The sequence below is a fragment of the Alosa sapidissima genome, chromosome 17 (assembly GCF_018492685.1).
Source record: "Alosa sapidissima isolate fAloSap1 chromosome 17, fAloSap1.pri, whole genome shotgun sequence".
Lineage (NCBI taxonomy): Eukaryota > Metazoa > Chordata > Actinopteri > Clupeiformes > Clupeidae > Alosa > Alosa sapidissima.
In genome coordinates, this window is record NC_055973.1 from 21,467,330 (window position 1) to 21,487,329 (window position 20,000).

The 20,000-nt window shown below is 44.4% G+C and overlaps 1 protein-coding gene across 1 annotated transcript in view; it reads left to right on the forward strand.

Moving 5' to 3' along the window:
• The first annotated feature begins 944 nt into the window (after positions 1–944).
• Positions 945–20,000, forward strand: part of grik4 (glutamate receptor, ionotropic, kainate 4) — a 347,457-nt gene continuing 328,401 nt past the window's right edge. Inside the window, exon 1 of the mRNA XM_042067701.1 lies at positions 945–1,403. The gene's annotated coding sequence lies outside the window, so the exon portion shown is untranslated. The remainder of the gene's footprint in view (positions 1,404–20,000) is intronic.

The window sequence follows — 20,000 nt, forward strand, 5'->3', positions numbered from 1 at the left end:
GGTCAATTCTTAGACATGTATACATCCAATGGTATGTGTTTGAGTGAATATCTGCAAAAAATGTATAAATGCAGTTATGCAACATATCTTCAAGCCTACACAAAACACAACACACAATTCACAGAAATTTTCTAGGGATAATGTCAGGCGCTTACACTGAAATTAAAGGAATTTAAAGGAGGAAAGCAGGTAATCGCTTTAAATTAGGCAGGCCACACATGGGGGAGATCCATACATTTGGAAACCATGTGCTGCAGCATAGGCTACTCCCAGCTTCCATCCCTAGCTGTTCTGAACACCTCTATTATTGCGCCACACATACCAACTCTGCCGTGGCAAACAGCTTCACCAACACTTTCAGAGCCATTTAAATGACCATTAAAACTGTCAATCAATGCGTGATTAACAATCCACTCAGTATTTACCCGTTATTTTAAAATCGGCATAGTACTACTGAACGTTCAAAACAGAGTATCCTATGGGATTCGGAAAAAAAAATCCTTAATTCAGACATAGTTATAGCTCACATACTGTAGATGAACTGATCATTCTGGCAAGCACCTGTGAATGCTTGCTGTAATGAGGCGAGTGCGGCTTGGACACTAGTTCACAGTGACTGTACAGCGCCAACGCACTGCCTGACTAGGCGAGACGTTTCACTTCGTAAAGGTCTATCGGGGGCATTCAGGATGTTTTCGAATGTAGTCGTGTTCTTGTAGTTATATTAAAACACAATCGGATGAGTTGTTGATCTTCTGTTTTAGTTTTTAAATAGTAAACTACTGCCTTCTGTACGGGTAGATGTCAACGAGCTCTGCCTTTTCGGTTTCCTCCCCTGAGCCGTTCTCATCTCTCTCTCTCAACTAAGCACGAGGGAGGAAAATCAGCCTTCTGGTCTGGTCTGAGGTGACTAGATGCAAATATTTACAGCGTGTTTTAACCATTCGAAGAGGATCAGGAGGGGGTGAAAGAACGAAAACATATCGGATTTGGACTAAATTAATCATTGTCACATATCACAGGAAAAAAGGAATTAACCCAGCACTTCCAACTGTTTGGATGCGGATTTTCAGCTCGCTAATGTCCCGTGATAACGGCAGCAACCGGGTCTATTTATGAGTACGGGTTTTATGCGCTGTCTTTTTAAAGTGTTATAGCCTATATCTTTTTTTCCTTGCGGATTTTCAAACCTATCCTTGAAGCAGTGAGAGCTTTAGGGCAGGAGAGTGGGGACGTGTGGAGACGATACTCAACGACAAAGCACACAAGGATTCTCTAGTCTTTTTACCCTGACGCCACCTGACAGATTCTTTTTCTAAAGACAACCTTTAGAGTAAAATTGTGTTAGAGATACGAGGGGAAACGATTCTGAAGCACCATTCCAACGGATGACAGAGAGCCAGGTAAGGTGACTTGCTGCACTGCTCGTGTGGAGAGTGGAGTTTGCGACACACAGACAATGAAAAAAATGATTTTGAGGTTTTGGTTTTGTGGCAATACCGGTCACTGAATTATAGCAAGTTAACTACCATTAACTAGGCATCTTTGTGATCAAACAAATGACGTTTTCGCGCGTGGCTTTTATCTATGATGGTGTAGCCTATGTCGCACCACACGAGAGATTTTCAGATGCTTAATTTGAAAAGTGGAATGGAGGTAAATCTAGTCCCGTCTCGTTTCTCACAGGGATGGCAAAAGTCTGTGAATGCTTAACCTAATGAGCACAGTCACTGGTTTTGCATAGCAATCTGTTTAGACCTCTTTGCTCATGATTTTGGTTTGGCGACCCTTTCTGTTGAAGAACTTGTTGGAATGCGTCTGTGGTCTAGGTATGTCTAGTGTTAGAAGCAGTTCCGGTTTAATGATTCGGTAAACTGGTTGTAAACATTGCGCAGGCCATTACATTTGGTTCAAAACTAAAACGAAGTCGTCACTCTCGCTTCTCTCGCCCTCTCTCTCTCTCTCTCTCTCTCTCTCTCACACACACACACACACGACGACCCCATTAAATGTGGTACATTTAATAGTGGGAGATAGATAGATAGATAGATAGATAGATAGATAAAACTTAACACTTAAACTGACGACTTCATAAAACAAGATGCTGAGGCCCTCTTATATTGAACAAGACGTGCAGGTGGAATGTTACCAAGTCAATTAGCTGTAATTCAGCCCACCTCCAAACAGCTGACCTTGCATATGGCCTTCTGTGGGGCTTACGCAAGAGCCTGATGCGTGACACGCAATGCCTCCATTCATTAGGCTGCTATTCACAGTGAAAATGTGTGAAATGTTTACGCACGAGTTGTAGCTTTGACAGCTCTCAGATTTAAAGAAGGGGTCAAATCACTTGACACAAGTACAGCGTTGAAGAAAATTATCCCCAATCTAAACATATTTTATTTGACATCATATTTCAAGTTATTTGAAGGAGGGGATTTGTCTCATGGGACATCGGAACTAAACGTGCATTACGGATATAATCAGTGGGAGCCCTGTGCTTGTTTCCCTGCAACAAGAAGGTTCCATCTGGGGGTGATGGAAGACAGTGACACCCTCAGTGTGTTTGAAATGTCCAGTCGATTGCGCAATTTGGTTTAGTTGCAGTCATTGCCGAAAACCTGGCCTCGTATAGATACGTGGTGGGAAATGGTAGCAACGTTTTCAGCGCTTTTACGGCTATCGGGATATTCTGCTTTGGTTTTCATCCAAAAACCCCCCAGAGAGGTTTCCTCATAGCCTACACACTCTTAAGACCACCGTCATTTGCAATTTCGATCAACTGCTCTTCCTCCTGCGCTGACAAGTTAGGACTATTCGGGATATTGACAAATGGGTTGCAGACGCACACATTGGTTTGCCGTAGATGTTTGGAGGATGGGAAGTAACGCTCAAACTCATTTGAAAGCGCAACAAGGTGATCGCGCACCAGCTGCGAGAGAAAGGGCCCTGCCTCAGTCTCTCCCAAAACCCCCACTACTGTTTGGAACATATCAAATACAACCCGATCCACTCATCGTACCCACAAATCAAGCTTGGCTTTAAATGCGACTTTATCTGCCAGTTTAAAGACAGTCGTCATTCTCCCCTGCAGTGACAGGTTGAGGTCATTAAGCATCCCGAATATGTCACACAGGTAAGCGAGTTTTGACACCCAGCCCTCATAACTAAAATATGCAGCTAACGGTGACGGTCTGTAGCGGCTCTCGCAACTCAAGCACTCTGGCCAGTGACCTGCAACCAACCAACTTGGATAGCGTACCACGGTGACCCATTCACCCTCTCTAACAACTGTGCCTCAATATTCTCTGACATACCAATTCGCCTATGGACAGTGCTTGCAGAAAGCGGTACCTGAGCTATTTTTTTAGCTGCAGCCTCCCCAAGGAGTTCATTGCACATGCCTTTACCAGCAGGCAGAATTAACTCTTCCCCAATAGTAAAGGGCTTCTTAGATTTAGCAATCCGACTAGCCACTATGAGGCTTTTAGCGCAGCCACGTTCACCGATGTGGTTGCTTTACGCACTAGTTTGTTGTCCTTCTTGCTCGCGTTTCTTACGCTCAAAGAACTCAAGGGGTTTGTCTTTAAGTGTAGGATGCTTGGACTCTAGATGTCGAATTAGCTTTGATGGTTCCATTGCTTCGTTTGACAACTTATCGCCAAATACCACACACAAAGGACTTGGTGCATGCGAGTCACCGGTCTCTGCGAAACCATATTTTAAATATGACTCGTCATATTTCGTATTGAATGACCCATTCTTTTTCTTTGAGGTATCTGGCTCAGCATCATCAGTGCGTATTATTGCGAATGTGACATTATTGCGAATTAAATTGAGTTTATTTAGTTTGCATGCATTTTTAAAAAAAAACTCTTGTCGTAGGCTACGGCCCGGTTAGGAATGTCGGCCGCGGCCCGGCGGTTGGAGACCGCTGCTTTAAGCCGTTGGGAGGTGAGGAGACCCCGCAGGTCGTCCGTCAGTCGCGTATAGTCACTGATAGTCTGAAGGCTCGCGCAGGTAGCGTGGCGCGGCAGGTTCTCTTCTTGCGCACACTCTCCCCTCGACGCAGAAGGCCACCGTGTCAGTCTGTGGTCGTTAACACAGTGACATTTCCTGTGGGTGGCCACTGGCTTGTGTGCTTCACAGCTCTTTGAATTTGTTTCCCCAGCCCAGCAGAGCGCTGCTGCATAACCAGCCTGCTGCTGCACTGTGGCTGGGGCTGCCGACTTCCGCTGAACCAGTGTCTCTCTCTCTCTCTCTTTCTCTCTGTCTCTCTCTCTCTCGCTCTCTTTCTGTCTCTCTGTCTCTCTCTCTATGTCTCTCTCTCTCTCTTGCTTTGTCACTCTCTCTTTTACCCTCTGGTTCTGCTCTTATGGTTTTAAGCTCATATGCAGTCTGCTTCTCTCCTTCCCCCAAGCACACACACACACACACACACACACACACACACACACACACACACACTTTTGTATAGGCTAATGACATTTTATGTAATACACTGCCACCTGATGAATTAGCATTTCAGTCGTCCATACCCAGGGCATCTCTCCTCTCACAGGTCTCTTGACCCCGCGCTCACTCATAAAGCTGCCTCTGTGTGTGCAGCAGGTTAGCCGTTAGCTCAAGGTTCCCCCCCTGAACAGAGCCCTCCTGTTCTCCTCGCCTCTCCTCGTCTCCCACAGCACAGGCTTCAAACGCTCCTCTGAACCAGGCTCACAACACTGTCATGCAAAACAGGACTTCAGCCCTCATCAACAGCAGCAGGGGCATAACACCCTCAAACACATTTCATGTCAAATTGCTTTTTTTTAAAGTAAAAGAAGTATCCAAAGCTTGGGGGAAATTGACTGTGAAGAGGCACGCAGACCTGGAAGCAGGTGGAATAGAACCGTTTTTTAAATGTTACAATGAAAAGGCTGTGAATTGCTGCTAGGCATGCATAAGCTACATATGTATATGGTGCAAATTGCTGCCGCTGACAGACGGGAGAAGTAAGATGCATGATCTCATTGTGTGCTTGATCAATTGATGGATTGGCCACCCAGGGACAGATTCCCCCGTTAGAGTGAAGGTTAACCAGCATGCTGTGTCTTATCGCTCACTCTGGGAGCGCCAGCACGCTCCGCACATTACACACAAGGACACTCACCGAGCTCATTTACCAGCATGGGACACCAGCAGGGCACTGGCCAGGGCTGATAGTATGACTGGGAAAAGCCGTGTCTTGCGTCCATTTGAGTCCAATTTGAAATGTGTATGTGTTAGTGTATTTCTACATCCTCCATGTACATTCATGGGTATGTGTGTGTGTGTGTGGGCATGTCTACGTTTATGTACATTTAGGTACATAAGGCTTTTCTAATCATTGTTAGCAGACATTGTAGCACAAAAGAAGTGTGTTTGAGGTAAAGAATTAGAATGTAAAGAACGAGATGAAATCTCCTGCCAAAGTGAAGCTCCTTAGTAAACTGCCGTCTGCTTGTATACTAATGGGAGCCATAAACTTTGGCTAAATGCCAACAATTAGCTGTTTTTGGGCTTTGCTCTTGCTGTGTGGTTTTGCTATCCTCCAGTCAGACATAGTAGTCTAGGCCTAATGAGCCACAAAGTTCTAATTACGTAACTGTTCAGTGTTTCACCACTAAACCCACTTCTGGCCATATCAGAGCATCTCTGAACTACCTTCCTTTTTCAGTTTCACTACATAAACATGTGGATAAGGTACATGAATGTTTTTCTTTTTCACATCGTCCTTGCGTGAAAAAGAGGATGAGGTCAAGCATGTGAATGTGACATGTAAGCACTTAGTTTTGTGTTGTTGTTGTTTTTTTTTTCCATTAGTGCGAAACTCAAGCTCTTGTGAAACAAATCTGCTAAGAATGACAAGTTTGCGATTAATGTTTCTATTCTATATATAAAAAGATAACAAATACCACAGTATATTTGACATTGAACAGGTTCACCTTGAAGTTTGAACCAGAGATGTTTTATTGAGGAGACACGGCACTCAAAAAATCCTCCATAGAAAGGCATGGGATTAGTTTGTAACACCAATATGGCAGTTGTCTACACATATCCCGCCCCTTCCACGGCTAAAAGTCGACGTGTGAATACATTGTGTCAATCATGTTGTGTGTTGTGAATACATCATACTCATTTGATATGATCTCGCCGCTGGAGCGAGGTTGGTGTTGTGAAGCCCTGCACACGCGCAGTTCTGCCCGAAATAGATGCCTGATAAGTGCCCAAAGTGCGTTGCAAATTTCAATATGGCCGCCGAGGGACTCACTTGCCTGAAGGACTTTGATCTGAACCCAGGACCTTGGCTATGGAAAACAAAAGGGCCGAATGAAAAGCCCAAGACCACAGCAGCTGACCTTGTGCCCAGATTATTGAAGCAGTGTGATTTACACCACAAGCATTGACCTGGTGGCAGTCAGCTAGCGGCTAGCTGCTTTGTGTTTTTCTGTTGTAGATGGATAAGTATTTGATGTCCTCCGAAGGAATGAACCAAATAGGTCTGAAGAGAGAGAGAAAAGCGTAGGCTTTGGAAGGTTTCCATAGATGGGAAGAGTTAATAATGGAGAAGTGGTGGGGCAGACTGCCTGAGAGCATGGCTGCCTAAGATATCCATATCTTTCCCCAGAGTGAACCAGTGTTGATTTGTACTGTGTGCCGTGTTTAGCTCAATATTGAAGAGTATTCTTCCACAGCTGTTTGGAACAGTGTGTACGTTCAGTCAGTCCATCATATCTAAAAGATATAGACGGGAATCAACTCTGACTGCTAGAGGCTCACTACTGGAGGCTGTACCTGGAAGGGAAGATGCCACTCATCTTGTGTGTGTGTCTGTGTGAGGTGTATATGTGTGTGTGTAAGGGAAGATGCCACTCATTTGTTTTGTGTTTTACCCTGGATTACGCGGTGAGCTTGTACGCGTCATATGCTATCAATTCAGATTAAGGATGTACAATATTAGATTGTTGCTGATATTCGATATATTCAATATTTTCTAACTCATTTTGCAGATTGTTAATGCCGATACCGATATATACACATCTTTTGTATTTTCTTTTTTTTTAAGTATATTTTTTGGGCTTTTATGCCTTTAATTGACAGGATAGTGGAGAATGACAGGAAGTGAGTGGGAGAGAGAGAGTCAGGGTGGGATCCGGAAGGGACCACGGGGCGGGAATCGAACCCGGGTCGCCGGCGTACGGTGCCCCAGCCAGTTGCGCTACGGCTGGGTCCCTTTTGTATTGTCTTTAAGGGTCTTTCCTTACTAGAATGAGCCATTTGCCTTTATTGTGATGGCCTGTTTGTTGTAGACACAGCTCTGCCAGCAGATGCCGAAAATACATTTCTTAAGCTATCTGGTTATCTGCCGATACCAATGTCGTATACTGATATTATGATTGGTGACCTGTGGCCAGCAGGAGGGCCCAAATGCATCTGGACTCATTTGTGTCATATGCTATCAGTGAGAGTCCAGATGCCTCTGAGTCCTGCTTAGCTCAGGCCACCAATCTGCCAGTTCCCCCAGCAGAGATGCCATCGTTTGCCCAAGTGTAGAAGCAGTTTTTAATTAATATATTGTGACAGGGCTATGCTTGTGGTCACTGCATGGGACGCATGGGCAGCCTTCTTGACTTCAAAATTCAAGTTTTTTTTTGTTTGCAGTGATTGATGACCTTTGAAAGATTAATCTGAAGTACACACACACACACACAGGGATAGTCATGGTTTATAGTGAGTAATCCTGAATTAATGTTAAACGACCTCGTAAAACACTCGATTCTGTGAAATGCATGGAGTATTTGTGTACCCTGAAGGAACTGAAGGGCCTTTCAGATAATTAACGAGTGATTAAACTGATAAATATTAATCCCTGAAGCAGTCTCAGAGCTCTATGTAAAGGGGGCTAGTGCACTCAGTGTATGTGGACACAGAAGGTAGGAAGTTAATTTTACAGAGGCCTTTGGAGTTTAACTATAGCCATAATGGGCTCCGTGCCTATTAAAAACGCAACTTAATAGATAGCCAAGCACTTTTCAGAAGATAATTAAAGGCACAGGAATATGACTCTAATTAAACCGGTGTGAATTGTTGTATTGCTTTAATTCACGGGTTCATCGCTGCATGGTGATTTGTCAGACACTTTATTAAAATCATTGAGAGAGAGGCATAAAAGAGGAGCACAGCGCACAGCAGCAGTAGAGGTGGTGGTGGTGGTAGTGATGCTGTTTGAGTATGGTGTCCAGTTCACTCACTCTTTTAAAAGCTTGTTGCCAGTTTCAAGTGAGAAAATCCATACAGTTTATAAGAGCGTGCTCAATATATGCAGATGTCCCAGCGCCACCTCCATATGCTACGCATGCTATTAATTTGCGAGGGGGGAATCGATGGCCGCAAGAAAGGTCATGTGGTCCTCACAGACAGCCTTCTCATGGCTCATATCTCAGCCTCTCATTGAGCCTTATCGCTATGCAGTGAGGCAGGCTCAGTCCCCCAGCCATAGAATCAATAATGTATGCAGAGCAGTTTCAGTTTACCCAGATTTACAACCAGCCTGCTCGCAGCGAGAGCTGCAGTGGCTGCTGTGTAATTTCACATTACAAAGGCATAGTTCATGGAAGGTCTGTCTGTCACAGAGGTTGTGCTGGTTGATGTTGGCAGATTTTTTTTTCCCCTATTAGTTTGCTGAGATTTCTCATTCATGTTTCCTTATTAGACTTGGCTGTTTAGCCTGCATCCACCTGAGCTGATGGCTTCGTACCTCTTTTACTGAGCGCTTTATGAAAGTGTGGTTGCCTCATCAGATTGGATCAAAGTCACTTTCATCGTCCTCGGCCTCAACACCACTGTACCAACAGTTGTTGCCATGACAGCAGTCTCATGCAGATCTCTTTGTGGCCCTGTCCTGATAAAAGAGAATGTTTACTTAGCCATACCTCCAGAGAGAGTCTTTTGTTTGTAAAAGAGCTTATTTGGTCTCCGTAGCTTTTTGGCTGTGTTTGTGTGTGGGGGGTGGGTATTTTTGTGTGTGTTAGAACGAGAGAGTGTGTTAGAGAGAGAGTGTGTGTGTCGGTGTGTGTGTGTGTGTGTGGGGGGGGGGGGGGGGGGGTCATGTGGCTTCGAGAGGCCTGGGGTTAACATGAGCTACAGCTGCCCTCGTCCCTCAGAGGTTTTCCCTTTCTGATCAGGCTGCGGATGGAGAGAGAGAAAGTGAGAGAGAGAGAGAGAGAGAGAGAGAGAGAGAGGAGAGAGATGCATACTGTGGAGACGAGAGGAGAAGAGAGGAGAGGAGAGGGCAGGCTTCCACTCATTACGTGTGATGTTTCGCCCCATCTGCTCCTCATCAGGCAAACATCCATGTGGAAAAAGGGAACGCGTATAAATATAGAAACGGCCCATTGCTTGAGTTCACCCTCTTTTTGGTGCATTGTGGGAACTTTACAATGTAGACATGCTGCGGATCCTCCAGGTGCAATTTGGCAGAAATGGGACTTAGTGATAGCCTGGCGGGCCATCCTATATCATTGAAATGTATAGTCTGGAATCGAATCATTCACCTGCTTAATCCAAGGGGCGGGCAGAGAATTGTCTTTCAAACTGCCTAGGCATGCAATAGGCCAGCGCTACGACCATATCCGTATCCGGTCGGCAAAACGGCAAATACATCCTTCTTCGAAAGGAATGACTTAAGTGCATTGTGTTGCTCTACTTTCAAAGAAAAGCACAAGTCCAACTCCTCCAAAGTTGACGCCAACGCCGATTCAAACAACCGCTCTTCGTTCGCCATAGCCACCTTCCTTGTTGTTCACCGTCGCAGGATGTCGTTATCCTGTTAAGACTCTCGAAATAGAGCGCTGTGATTGGAGAACATCCACGGTGTTAAGCCAATAGAAATTCCTATGGTTCGATACTAGACGTACAGGCTGAGCAAATTAATTTGCCGCCGCTAGGGTGCGTCTAGATTTCTAGGCTAACTTAGTGATACTGGCGAGTGGAAACTGATAAGCAATAGAGGAACAGAGAGTATTGGATTCTATTGCTCTGAATAGATTTAGTGTGTTTTTATTTGTTTAGTTCATCCTTCCACTCCATTTTGTACTGACCAGACATCTTTGTACCTCCCTCATTGTAAAGTGTCAATATGAAGTCGGAGAATATGGCCATTGGTTAGGCATCCCAAGGCCAGGGTCTGCTGAATAGGCAGGGTCTGAACAAACACACACACACACACACACACACAAACACACACAGCACAAAGAACAGCTGACTTCATCATGAGGGAAAGTGCCGAGAGCTTTGATGCTGTCACCTACAGCGCTGGGACTGACAGGCTGTTCCGGCAAGCTCATTCTGTGTGGGAGATTCAGGCTCTGTACTCTTGAAAACTGTAATTTTCTGTAATACTATAGTGTTCCATAGTCCTCTGTTATGCTGTAATCTGTAGAGTCATTGTTTTTCTGTATTCTCTATCAAGGCCTAGAAGTTTCCAGATTCTCACTGAAAACCCAGGCAGTGTTTTTCCGCTTGTTTGTACCTGGTGTTGCGAGACATCTCCTTGCCCCAAAGCTGTGATACTGCTTGAGACATGGTTGCTTCCTGACGCAGAGCCAGGCCAGATCAGGGCCAGATCGGAGCCATATTTGGCCCACAGCAGGGCCAGTCTCTGCTCCGAAAGTGGGCTTCCCGCCTGGAGGGTCCTGCGGGAAAGCTTGAGTGTGAGCATCAGACAAAATGATCTCGTTTAACCTTTCCATAATCCGGCCGCTTCAAGCTGGCCCAGAGGAGCTGTGAAATGGCAGCTGAAGGTCTCGCCTTAGAGCAGCGGCCATTAGAGATGTCCCAATTTCCGCGGCCCATTCATGCTTTACTGCCCTCCAGAGGCCCCCGCTTTATTGATGTTGCTGCACTTTTAGTGCCTCAAGTTTATGTTTTCACAATATTCTACAAATTATTAGGCTTGTCAAATGGAAGGGGGTGGTAACGGCCAATGGAATGGTTTCATTTGATGTGTTTACATTTAATGTCAGCTGCCTGGGAACGGTTTGATTTCATTAATGATAAGTGACGTGTTTTGTCCATAATGGTTTAAGATGACGACATGGCACATCTGTTGTGCACTGATGAGGCAGCTTTCCTGTTGTACGTTTTTACGCTCGTCTGAAAGCGAGCTGCGTATTGGGATCAGTCGTCTGTGTGAGCCTGTGAGCAAGCCCTCTGAGCGCCGAATGCCACTTTGATATGCAAATGTCCTTGTTCCTCCCTTTGCTTCTGCTGCTGTGCATCAATCCCCACTGAGTCATCAGCAGCTCGTCCCCATTCTCCCACCACTGCTTACCTTACTTCCCCACCCTGCACTCTCTCTCCGGGCTTCTCCCAGACTCTTAAGATGTGATTCTAACATGTTCCTTATGGTTCTCTAATGTGCTTCTGTGAGACTCTAAGATGTGATTCTAACATGTTCCTTATGGTTCTCTAATGTGCTTCTGTGAGACTCTAAGATGTGATTCTAACATGTTCCTTATGGTTCTCTTTGTGCTTCTGTGAGACTCTAAGATGTGATTCTAACATGTTCCTTATGGTTCTCTAATGTGCTTCTGTGAGACTCTAAGATGTGATTCTAACATGTTCCTTATGGTTCTCTTTGGGCTTCTGTGAGACTCTAAGATGTGATTCTAACATGTTCCTTATGGTTCTCTTTGGGCTTCTGTGAGACTAAGGGTACGTTCAGACTAAGCGTCTTTTTTTCTCAGCTGCCGGCGTCCGTTTTACATTACAACCCTATGGAGTAGACGTGTTTTCAGAAAAGTCGTCGGCTTCTTTTAAAACGCGACTGCAACCGTCTTTTTCTGCAGCTCAGAAGTTGAGAAATGTTCAACTTCTAGCGGAAAAAACGTCACACATCATGCTGTCTTTTTTACAGGCGACCAATCACAATCAGATTACCGAGACCTGTGGTTTCCCATGACAACCAAGTCAAAAATGGAGAAGGTGACAGAACACCGGTCGAGAGACTCGTTTTAGTGTCTGAGCATAGGGAATTGTTTGACATGACTTCACAACTTTACCATAACATACCAAAAGCAATGAGTTTTCTCTTCTGCGACATTTTGTACCCACACGTAACGTTAGTCAATTTGTCTATTGCAAAAAGACGCTTCCGGCTGCGTTTTGGAACAATATGATGGCAGCTTTTTTTTCAAACTGAAAAAGCGGTCTGCACAACTTCTTGTGTCAGAAAAAGACGCTTAGTCTGAACGTACTAAGATGTGATTCTTACATGTTTTATGATTCTTTTTGGGCTTCTCCGAGACTCTGAGATGTGATTCTTACATGTCCCTTTGGCTTTGCATGTGTTCTTCATGGTTCCCTCTTGACCTTTTTGTGTCTCTCGTTGTATCTTTTTGGGGTTTTCATATCCTCTTTGTTTTTTAAATGTTCCCAGTGGTTCTCACAAATTCACAGTGGTTCCCATATATTCTTTGTGTTTTACACATGTTCTCCCTGGTTCTTGCAAGTTCTCCATAGTTTTCTTATAGTACCTGCCTCTCCCCTTGCTGGTGCACCCTCTCCACCATCAGAGGTGTGCTGGGCTGAGCTGAGCTGCCGTCGACTGTCTGTGTGTGTGTCTGTGTGTCTGTGTGTCTGTTGCCCCGGCAGCAGCTTCCCTGTAAACAGCCCAGCCCAGCTCAGGGCCTCACAGGCAAACCCAGCCGACACAAATGGAGCACATTTGTCAGGGAGGCTTTTTATCAACAACTCACTCTGATTGGTGGAAAGATTAATGGATACTGATGCCCTGCATCGTTGCTGCTGTTGTTGCTGCTTACCTCATCGTTGTTGTTGTTGTTGTTGTTGTTAATCTTCGTCACCATCGTCATCATAACCTTCCTCTTCCTCATCTGTTTATTTTTCCTTCTGTTTCTTCTTTATATAATGAGCTGTCACCAAGCGGTGCATGTGAGCTGGTCAGCGCTATTTCCTCTCACCCTAGCATATCAATCCCCTAGGAGAGTTTTACTGCATTGAAAGAGAACGGCTGCTATTTTCTTCTAATTGGCTGACACAGGAGCCGGACATGGGGAGAGGGAAGTCACCTCCAGTGATTGGCAGTCGCTGGGCAGGAGGTCTCTGAGGTATAGAGTGCAGGGAATGTCCCAACTTTCTTCTTTAATAATGTCATTCAGCCTGGCTGATAGGAGATATGGCTTATGATTATCTTCGCTGGAGGATGTCCTTGCGCCGAGGCTGTGAGATTTCTCCCGTGGCTTAGGAGGAGGGAGTGACTGAATCAGTATTCACCCGCTCGCCAGTGAGGGTTACAGGAGCAGATCTGATACCAGAAACCCGCCTGCCTAATCTGGTGCTCAACTCCTGATTGCTTTACACGGCATAATGTGACCAAAGGTGCTCTGATTTGCTCTCTGTGTAGCATTTGAAATAGCTGTACAGATTTCTCACAGGACCACAGGTTTGGTTTGCTGTCTGAGTTAGGATTGTGTTCCTGGAATACCATATTCAGCATTGCTTTTTTGACATTGTTCTATTTTTGTTCCACAGGGAGAACCCACATATATGAATAATAAATAGTTATTTTTTCCTTGAATGTGATGCTGAAGTTCCATAAAGAAAACATACAGTATATGACTGCATGTTCTGAACTATGGCATGATGTTTATAGAATAGTTCAGTTTACCAGCCATCTGAAGTTTGACATGATGTTTACCAGGCCTTACCAGTTCAGTTTACCAGCCTTTATTACACATTTTGCACAGTACCCATAGCTGAAAAAACACACATCTTATGTGCATCATTTCTTTCACTCAAGAGTGAAGTCCTTCTATGAGTCATTTGGATGCAGGCTGAAGTGCCAACAGCTTTGTTATGGGTCTATGCAGTCACACAATGGGATATCATTTACATTTAAAGCTCTTTTCTGTTCAGCTCTTTGTTCTTTCCGTGTGTGTAGCGTGTCTCTGCATGTCATCCTCTTTATGTAATGTCTGAAGGAAAAATGTTTCTGTTCTGGCATTCATGTCCAACATCTGTTGTCTCCTGCATGGCTTTGACTAGTCAGGTTACGCTTTGGTGTAAATGAAAGATTCATTGAATCTTAAATGTGGACATCCAAACCAGAATGGACATTCTCTACACCCCCCCCCACCACCCCCACCCCCCAACCTCCATTATGCACCGAAACTCGCATTCATAGCCTCAGCAAAATCTACATGGCTGGTTTTAAAGCACTTGTTGTGGAGCGCAAGCAAGGGTTAGCGAGAGGGAGTGAAGGGGAGTGGTGTTGGTGCGGGGACAGGACAGATGAATGGGCCTGCCTGAGGAAGAGCCTCTGGGGTTTAAGGTGCGCTAACGTGCGCATGCTAATGAAGTGGTGCCTGAAAAAGGCAGCATTTATTTCCGCCTCAGTGCAAAAAAAAGATAACTGTCCACAGCCTTTATGTATTTGCATTAAAATGGCACGGCAAGAGTGGACTTGTAATAGGAATCAGTGTAATTAAATAGTCATTCAATTCCTCGTGTATCCTGTGGCATGGCACAGTAATGGGTCGTCATTAAAGGACAGCTGTTTCCTTTATGTATAGGGACAGGCAAGTGTGAGGTAGGGATGTTTGTGTCCTTTAAATGAAACCCTCCATGAGCTATCAAAACAAGAAGTACTTTCTTGGATGAAAAAAATGGCACAAACCAATTACCGAAATAGTCTGCAATAAATTTAAGTTAGTAATAGTAATAATAGTTGACAACTAATTGATTAATTAGATTCATTGTTTCCCTATTCCTTATTCTGTGTGTATAGTCCATTGCCTTTGTGGCGCTGTCCGTGGTGCTGAAGGTCCATAAGCCCTCCGCTAGCTTAGACCCAGACCCTGAGCGTGTGAGCACTTCACTGATGGGGAAAGACAACCTGCTGAGGAGACAAAGCCCCAGACACTCACCTGCTTTTCTCAGGTAGAGCAGGGGTGTTATGTGTCCCTCACCTGGAGAATAAAGATGCTGACAGGAGCTGTGTGTAAAGGCCAAGACACACACCACACACACTTGCGTACGTGCGCACTCAGACATCACTGTCACTTGGCATAAATGTCTTTATTTCCCTCAGTGTATTGTGTGAGTTGTCCTCATAATGAGTTGAGTTTACTGAAGTTGAATAAGTGAGTTGGCTTTAGTAATTTGTAACTGTCTATATGGCCCCTATGTGAGGCAGGCGATAAGAAATTAGGGAATTAGACTAGATTAGTTTTAAAAAGTAGACTTTCTTTGTCTGCAGGAGCAGCCGTTGGCCTGCTGTGTGAAGGGACACCTAAAAGGTCACTGGCTCCTGTTATTAGAAATTGAGTCTTGAGCAGATAAGCTGTCTAGGGGGTGCCAAATCCATGTCCTTTAGCTCCCTAACCCACACACACACACACACACACACACACACACACACACACACACACACACACACACACACACACACACACACACACACACAAGCATGGTACTGAAGTCCCATAAGCCTCAGTGGCCAGCAGCCAACACCCCCAATCCTCACTCCACATCACCTTCTAGCAGCACCACATATAACCCCCCCCCCCCTCCCCACGCTCTAGTTCCTCATCGTTCTCTCTCACACACACACTCTCCCCAGCTCCACCCCCCCCCCCCCACACACACACACCCTGCTCCAGTTCCATTCCATATCAATCACAAATCAGATCATCACCTCTCCACCTGTCTTCTAGTCAGCTTCTCCCCTACCTTAACACCCCCCCCCCCCCTACTCCGACCACTCTCATTCCACAGCACCCCTCCCCATCCCTGACCCCTCCACCTCTCTCACACCACATCACCACATCACACACACACGGGTGCGTGTGCAGAAGGCCAGGTAGAGCTGCAGTGGCCGTGGCGTCCTGCCCCCTCATAATAACATGTTTGCCATCTGAGTGGCCTCTCCAGGCTTAAGGGTTATCTCTTCTACAAACACAAGGCTGCAATGCAATCCTGTGGTGCAATTACTATGTATGGTCGGTGGTGTATATTGTGTGAGTGTGAGTGTGTATGTGTGTGTGTGTGTGTGTGTGTGTGTGTGTGTGGCGAGGGGAGAAGTGTCAATGTGTGGGTTTGTATTTGTGTTTGTGTATGCGTACGTGCATGCATGTGTGTGAGTGTGTGTGTGTGTGTGTGTGTGAGGGTGAGAGTGACCCATGGATCAGAGCAAAGCTCAAGGATAAGCTCCGGTTTATCTTGCTGCCTGCGATGCGCAACAGTATGGCTTGTGTTTGTGGCCTACGTAATAGCAGCCTTGGGCATGTCCGTAGTGGGTAGTATTATATGTTCTATTACTGTGTGTGTGTGTGTGTGTGTGTGTGTGTGTGTGTGTGTGTGTGTGTGTCTGTGTGTGTGTGTGTGTGTGTGTGTGTGTGTGTGTGTGTGTGTGTGTAAGCTGGCCTAGATTGGCAAATACGTTCAAAGACCTGTTTTCTTGAAATATGTTTTGCCAAGCCACCTTTTAAAGGGCTCTACCAGCAAGTGTTTCCAAACATAGTGATTTTGAGGTTGTCAGCTGACCAAATGTTTAGGACTATTCACGAGAGAAGGAAATTGTTGGTTCACAGAGATGCTAAATTGATTCTGGTGTTTGAGGCATCTGAAACATCCAAAAGCATTTCAGCAAACTACAGGAGAAAATTGTCTCATAGATATATGTGACTGTTTGCCTACTTTCTATACACAAAAATGATTGGCTCTTTCAATTCCTGTTTTATAGGCATCTCACTGCTGTATTCAGGGCAGTTCTACTCCAAGCAGGTTCCATGTCATTATAACATACATTCCTCTATATTATATGGGATAATCACTGCTTCACTAACTACGTCCAATTTTCTGATACAGTGGTGTTTTAGGTATACAGATCAGCTTAATGTGGGATTGTCTTATCACACTGCATAAAAAAACGGCTACTGTATGTTTGATAGTGTGCAGATTGTCACATACAGTATCACATCACATTATCACATAATGAACCAATCAAACGGAATGCTTCCTCAAGCTGCGTAAGCACTGCAGATCTCAGTATTGTGTGTATTTGTTTGATCAGTCAAGCGTTTGAATGGGAACAAGCTCTACGTATGACAGTGTGTATAATGACAGTCTAACTATCAAACGATTGTCTGCTAGTTGTGAATTTCCATTGAATGTGATTTAAATGGCTCCAAATTGGCATTTGGAATGAAGGCAATGGAACAGATCTTGTCAAGTGCTTTGGTGCTGGATTTGACTAAGAGTTTAGACTGCTCTACAGTACCGTATATTTAATGGGTTAGACAACTTTTAGACACATCCTGCTCTTCTCCAAAGGCTGATTTCACTTGCAGTACTGAGCCAGGAGACCCTTGATGAAAGGCCCTTGATGAAAGCTAGTCATAGTTTCATCTACTTCCAGTTTAATTTCACCAAAGCAATTCACTTTTCTTTTCCTCTGTCACAGCGAGGTCAGTAAATTACTAAGTCATCTCATCTCCCACTCTATCACATCCTGTTTCCTGCCTGTATCAGTCTAACTGTGGGACACACACTACCCCCTTACACACACATCCCTCTCTCAGTCTGTGGGAAGCTGAACTTTGTGTCAGCGAAGCATTGTTATGACACTAGTACAATGTGTAGGCAGAACACTGGGTCATACACAATTAGAGGAGACCCATTTAGAGAAGGAAGAAGAGGTGGGCCTATCATCACACTGTTAGACTTGGAAGAGATGTCACACAGGATTAGTTGCAAAGTCACAGCATGTAGGCTTATGAAAAAAAAATTTTTAATTCACTTTCAGACAGTTATGAAAACTGAAAATCTCAGACCATTTAAAGTTTTAGAGCCGTTGTAGAGCCCACGCAGATATAAAAATGCCCGCAGGTATTATCTAAGTCGGAGTCCAAATCCGAGTGTGAGTGTAGATACTCACAAAAGGTATCTATTAAAAAATACCTTTTCAAATGGGTGAGCGCTATTAACAGGTCTGTAATTAACTTTTTATTTCTACCAGCGATGAAGCCGACAGCAGGATTCTTCCACATTCTCTCTCAGTATTTGAGGGTTCAACAGGTTATCTGTGCTGAATTAAGAAATGAACTCTCCACATTTAACCGCCTGAATGGGTAGCACCAAGAAGAGAAATTCATTTGAAATGACTTTTTCTAAGAAGAGTTGAGCTCAGACAGCGCGAAGATACTTTATTATCCAAATGAAGTGAAATGAAGTGATGGACCTGAGATTAAGGCAAAAGTATCACACAGCTTATTGTGTGTCAATCAAGGTAGCCTTATGATAGATGGCTTGCAGGTAGCAAGAGTACTAATGGATCAAGAAAAGCCAAAAATAGCGTCATCACCGACTGGAAATAAATTGTCAGTGTCACTAAGACACTTTTATGCTGCTTTTTTAACAGTAATATGTATTTGGATTTCCAGCAGAGCTCTTCAGTTAGACTTGGAGTATGTGTTGTATGACTAATAGAAAGCGTTGCCTGTGAGCTGCATAGTTTAAAATGCTTTTAAAAAAAGGAAATGAAAGGAAAGCACAGAAAAAAAGCACAGTGCTGTTTGCTCTCTCCAACGGCTTGTGGACAGTGAATAATTGTTTGTGGTTAGCTGAACCGAAGCAGAACACACACACACACACTCACACACACACACACACACACACACACACACACACACACACACACGGATGGCTGAAGAAACACCATGCTGAGAGAGATAAGAGCAAACGCTCTCACTGTTTCTCTCCCTTATACAGATAGACACACACACATACACACACACACGCGCGCACATGCACACTCACACGCACACACACACAGTTATTCCTAGTAAGCCAGAGCCCAAACCATGACATCAGTAGTCTGTTCACATGTGCTGTGCAGAGCCTCCACTCCACCCCAATCACCTTATTCCACAAAAACGCCTCTCTTCAGATTGCAGTTCTCCCTGTACCAACACCACTCAGTGGAGGGCTGCAGAGGTGTGTGTGTGTGTGTGTGTGTGTGTGTGTGTGTGTGTGTGTGTGTGTGTGTGTGTTGGGGGGTCGGGTCAAAGGAAATCTACCGCTGTAGGTGTGTGTGTGTGTGTATGTGTGTGCGTCAGGGTTGTGCAAAATTCCAGAACTGAATTGAAACTGGCTCTTAAATTCCAATTCAATTCTTGAATTTCACTTGCATTTGGGTCATTCCACGTCAATTCAACCAGGGCCCACGCACTTAGGTCTCAAAAAATTCTGAAAAAATTATCAGGTGTACCTATGTTACCCAGGAGACACACTGTAAAATTACTCTTATGTAAGATCAATACTTTCCAAGATCCACCAGTTTTACAAGGGGAGGGGGGTGTTGATTTTGTTCAGCCTCTTTTTTTTGTCAAAGTTCACAAGCCCACAGCCCAAGAACTAAACCATGTAGGAGGCTCAAATTTTGCATGCTGGGACATAAATAGGAATAGTATGTAGCAAAATCGTCACGTTTGGTCTGGATAATCCTGCATGGCCATAGCTGTACCTCAAAGTTGATACAAATTTTATTGGAGTTTTTGGCTGGGCTCTGTTTAAGCCTTCAGAAGACATATTTGTACTCAACATAGGCTCTTGATTTATTTTCCTTACTGAGATAAGTAGAAACACTTTCACAAAAAACAATGAACAGAAAATAAATTCCTTCAGGGTCTGAACAGCAGACTTTACAAGTCTAAAAAAATAATTTTGGGTCTCATTTTCAGAGCACCCAAACACCTTGTGGGAATATACAAAGATTGTTTTATATTTTTTTCTTTATTCTCCATGATCTTTTCTTTTTTAAAACACCAATTTGACTTGTCTTTTGCAAATCTTTCTTTTTCACTTTCCACCCTGAACATGGGCAAAATGCACCATTGACATCAATATGTTTTGTATAGAGCTACCACAGGTTACTCTATACAACCACAGGTGGCAGT